At 48.3% G+C, this 5159-nt stretch overlaps 1 protein-coding gene across 1 annotated transcript in view; it reads right to left on the bottom strand.

The window, feature by feature from the left end:
- The window catches only part of cdc42ep3 (CDC42 effector protein (Rho GTPase binding) 3), a 10064-nt gene extending 7427 nt beyond the window's left edge, over positions 1–2637 (bottom strand). Inside the window, exon 1 of the mRNA XM_042066374.1 lies at positions 2033–2637. The gene's annotated coding sequence lies outside the window, so the exon portion shown is untranslated. The remainder of the gene's footprint in view (positions 1–2032) is intronic.
- Between the last annotated feature and the right edge of the window lie 2522 nt (positions 2638–5159).

The following is a 5159-nucleotide window of genomic DNA, read 5'->3' as shown; positions in this document are numbered from 1 at the left end:
CTCATGACTTACAGCCATCAGCCAAGGAGGTGATGGAGAGCTCTTTTAGGGACTGGGGGTAGTAGGGTGGCGTTGGGTTCCATGACTTGTATGTGTGTGTGTGTGTGTGTGTGTGTGTGTGTGTGTGTGTTTGTTTTGGGGCTGGGTGGGGGGTGTGGGGGTGGGCGTGTATGGTGAAATGGGGTAGTGTTGTCGGGACTCGTCGTCTGTTGTTTTGACACGGCCGGCTGTCAGTGAGCAGGCCGTCATTGAATCACGTGCGGACTAACTGGGTCAACGTATTATTGGAGCACCGGAGGAGCGAGGGCAGCAGTCTAAACAAGCGCACTGATGACATTCTCCAGTTTGGTCTTACTGTATACAAAAATACAGTGGATGTGGGTCTAACGGGTGGGGAGTGGTGGGGTGGATAGCGTCGCCTGGCATCTGGCTGCTAAGGCCTTTATGTGGACGACTTTCAGTTTAGCTCTGCGGCGGCGTGGGCTTTGCTTCTCCTCCTGACCTATTTTAGCCGTCAGCCTTCTTTGGCAGAGATATACCACCCCGGCCATCCCTGTTTAGCCGTCGCCACTGCTGCTGCCCTTCCTGTTGGTGATGAAGCTGCCGGTTGCTGTGCGGATTTCCCCCCTCTTAAACCCCTCCATCTGTTAGCTGAAGGGTGGAGGAGGAAGTTTGGCGGAGCAGCTCGCCTGGCTGCTGCCCCCTCACAGCGGTTCCACCCCCTGGTCTACATTCTTTAACCTTAACCTTTTCGGTAATGCATGCACCCTTACACAGATGGGGAAAAAATAAAAACATTCCCTTTTTCGGGCTAGGGAAAAAAAAAAGGTGCTGCCAAAAAAGTCTAATGTTAACCTTTGAAGCACTCGGTCCCCTTTACACACATTGGTGTGTACTTAAGTTACATAAAGAACCCTTCAATTACAGTGGAGCATGGCTTTTTCTCCCAGGGGCCTGAAGGATGGGCTGGCTCTTTGGTGGAGTGGTAGGGTGGAGCGTGTGTGTGTGTGTGTGTGTGTGTGTGTGTGTGTGTGAGTTCTCTGTTCTCAGTGCTACAGTACACATTTGTCATGTCAACCACCCTCTCCATCTCCCACTGTTTGGTGTGTGTGTGGACGGTGTTGCCCTTGGCAGACTCCTCTTAGGAAGCTGGACCAAAGGGGTTAAGAGACAGTCCAAACACAAGACACGCTCGAGTAAGCAGGGATGGCCAGCTCCTCTTCTCCACTTCTTCTCCTCCTGGTCTCATCCATCCCTCAAATGTTTTATGTTATTATCCAAGCTGGAGTGAACTCTGGTGAATTCTCTCTCTCTCTCTCTCTCTCTCTCTCTCTCTCTCTGTGTGTGTGTGTGTGTGTGTGAGAGAGAGAGAGAGCGATACAGGCGCAAAGGCTCTCCAGGGTTTTTTGGCAAACACGTTGCCAGTCTTGTCGAAGTGAAAATGTGTCTCTTAAAGGTGGCCAGGGTGTCGGGTTGCTCCACTCTGCCCTGTTCAATCCCTTGTTGTGCTGTGTGAGGGAATTTGCTCAACATATGCTCCCAGCCTTGTCGGACACACACACATTTCACACATTTCTCGACCAGATGCTATGTGTAAATAATCCGACTATCCCGCTTTAGAGCAAAAGACAGGGAAAGCGTGAGAGACACACTGTGAGAAATGGCCACTGATTCATTGACTCTCAGACCCAAGCCAGTTTACACACACACACACACACACACACACGCACACACACATACACACACACACACTTACATTTACATTAATTATATTGAGACAATAGGTATGCTATGTCTCCAAGAAAATGTCTTCGACGCAAGACGCAAGACACTTGCCATGTGTTTTTATATATATATATATATATATATATAAAGGCAACACACTGAAATCCCACCCAGATGTCAGAAATGTAACACACACAACCAGCAATAGGTATGTTTGCTGCTCACTCAGTCTAATGAGAATGAAAGACATGTGCTGGAGGCAGTAGCATGCTATGGGATTCAATTAAACCTGCTGGCTGATTCTTACCTTGTGCAGCTCCTCGAGGTTAATCCCGTTGGCTCTGTCCACAGCAAGCTGTTCTGCTTGACGCTCGCCGGCTCCAAATGAAGTGCAGAGTGTTGCAGCCCCCCTCCTCTCTCTCTCTTTCTCTCTCTCACTCTCTCTCTCTCTCCCTCTCGCTGCCCCTTTCAGTTTCAGAGGACGTCTGCCGGACAGCTGTTTTGGAATTCCTCTCAGCTCAGCTCGTTGTGCTCCAGAGTCGCACGCTCAGTCGAATCGCCGCTTCTTCACTTCCCCGGGCTCTCGTTCGGCACAGCACCTGTGCCTGTCCGTCTCCACACGGCTACTCCCTCTCTCTCTCTCTCTCTCTCTCTCTCTCTCTCTCTTCTCTCTCACACACACACACACACACTGCTTTTTTCCTTTCTCTCCTTGCCTCTTCTGTTCCCGTGGACACCGAGGCGAGCGCTGAGTGAGAAGAGAGTGTTGGGATGGAAGGTGCCTGTGTGGTGTGAGCACAGCACAGGGGGGAGGAGGAGGAGGAGACTGCAGAAGATCCGCTCAACACTGACTCTTGTGTTGCTTCTGCTGCTGCTGCTGCTGTTCTGGAAGTCCTGCCTCTCCAAAACAGCACGCTGTTTAAACAGTCAAAGTAGAATCTCTCTCTCCCTCCCTCCCTCTCTCCCTCCCTCCCTCTCTCCCTCCCTCTCTCTCTCCCTCCCTCTCTCTCTCTCTCCCTCTCTCTCTCTCACTAGCTGCGTAGCTTGCTGCCGCTCTGCCTGGATCTGATAAAAGCAGCTCTTTAGATCTAATAGGTAGACAGAAGGCTCTTCAGTGACAGTGGACAGGACTCCACTCTTACTCCTATTCTATTCCTGTCTTTCTTTCTTCCCTTCTTTCTTCCCTTCTTTCTTTCTTTCTTTCTTTCTCGTCAGTTTCCAAACCTCTCACTTCTGACTCTTTTAACCTCATACATGCATCACGCATATACCGTAATTTCCCAACTACTGTATTAGCCGCGGCTTATACATTGATTTTGAAACATTTCTTCAGCCATGAGGTTAATCCACAGGGGCATTTCATATGGTATTAATATGGTTTTGTTTCTTTTAACTGGCATAAGACACTGTCCTGCGGATTATACACAGTGCGGCTAATACACAGGAAATGACTGTATACTAATTTCCTCTCCTCTTTTTTCTCTTCCTTTCCTTATAGACTTGATTCCTTCTCACCCGATCTGCGCACGGCTCCACTGACGGGGAGCCTATATGGAGATGGATGAACCGAGCATCCTCCTCTGATCATTTAAACTGGCCGTGAGAGAAACAGCATGGCTCTGTCAGACTCATTACCACCCGTCATAACTCTCATCCCACAGGACAGCCGTTAATCTGTGTATACACACACGTGCACGCACACACCAGTGCAGATGGATTGTGGCATAGCTTGGCGATCACACCGGCCTGGAGCTGATTGCACTCTCCCTTTTGACACGTCACTGAGGAAAAGAGGCGAACCTGTTTACAGAGCTGTTACCTCAATGTGCGTACATCATGAGATCAACAACATCCCAAGGCGAGAATACAGACCTGCACTCATGCTCTCTACATCTAGAGGGAAAATGACTCCTTCTTTCTAACAGACACCCCCTCAACACACACACACACACACACTCCCCTCCCCTTTTTTCGCAACATTCTCTTCTGAAATCAGGTTTCCATGGCAACCAATGCTGCAGTGCTGTAGCGCTTGGAAGGATGGATGAGAAGGGGAGAACTTCGATTGTACCCAGTCTCTCACTGTGTGTGTGTGCGAGTGTGTGTGTGTGTGTGTGTGTTTCTGTTCATATCTACATGTGTCGGTGAAGATGCAGTGATGGTAAATCTGTGCTGGTTCACCTTGACTGACTCAGTCGAGCTATGAAGCAGAGCACACAGACCATAACTCCCCCCCCCCCCCCCCCCCACACACACACACCCAGGGAAAAACACACCTACTCTTTCCCTCCCAACAGTTTTCACACAGACAGACTCTCCCTTCATAATCCCATTTCATCCAGCGCTATGACCAATCTGACCACGTCGTCTAACGGCCGAGGGTGGAAAACCCTTAATGCCTCAGCAAACATCGCCAGCTAACGCAGGACTGAAAATGGTGCTTGTGGCAAGAGAGAGAGAGAGAGAGAGAGAGAGAGAGAGAGAGAGAGAGAGAGAGGGGAGAGAGAGAGAAAGAGAAAAGGAAAGAGAGAGCCCAGCTGTTTTGACACCCACCATTTCAACAAAAAAAGAAGAAAAAAAGAACTCAGCTGTAATTTGGCCGAGCTGAATGAGGGCCTTATGGCGAGCAGGCTGAGTGGCGTTGAGGCATGATGTCACCGGGACATGCATGTGGGCAGCACATGCTCGGGGAGAAGACAGTGAGCACTGTCATGGGGGGGGGGGAGTCTGTCTGCTGCTGCTGAAACTTCTAAATATAACCCACCCCCACCAAGAGCCCTCTCCCCTCCCAGAGGAAACTGTCGATATGTCAGACAGACACCTCTCCACTTGGTTTAGAGAGATTATTTGTTTCATTGTTTTACAAATGAGATTCATTAATTTGAGCGATTGTGAACTGTTATTCTTTTACAAGGAATAACAACACATTGTCAAGTTGATTTGACATGGATTTGGGTTATCTGGTTTTGTTTATGGTGCCAGAAAGACAAAAGTTTCTTTGTCAAAAGTCTAGCTTGCTCAGTCAACACGACAGTTAAACATCTGGGACAAAGCCTGTGTGATACAGTAAAGATAACATCCTCGAAATGCGTCCAGAAATGTCTCTCTTTTATCAGTGGGAGGCATGATAATTGCCAAAGCCATTTGTTGCAATAACATTTTGTAATTTGGGAAATATTTGCATAGCAGAAAATGCCAAAGATTGTATGATTGAAATTGTGCCATAACTGTGTGAGATTTGAGGTCAGCACAAGCTGAAAACAAAAATGGCTCTCCAAGCTTCTGCAGAAAAATAGCCACTTGTTGTAGTACCTCTGTTAAATCAGAGATTTCTTGTTCTTTTACAAACCAAATTATTGATGCCCAGTGCTGTTGCCATAAACAGCTTAATTAGTGGGTCATTAAATTGTATTGTAAGATGTTTCACATCTGCA

The sequence above is a fragment of the Alosa sapidissima genome, chromosome 16, assembly GCF_018492685.1.
Source record: "Alosa sapidissima isolate fAloSap1 chromosome 16, fAloSap1.pri, whole genome shotgun sequence".
NCBI classification, from domain to species: domain Eukaryota; kingdom Metazoa; phylum Chordata; class Actinopteri; order Clupeiformes; family Clupeidae; genus Alosa; species Alosa sapidissima.
This window is presented reverse-complemented; position numbering and strand designations above follow the sequence as displayed.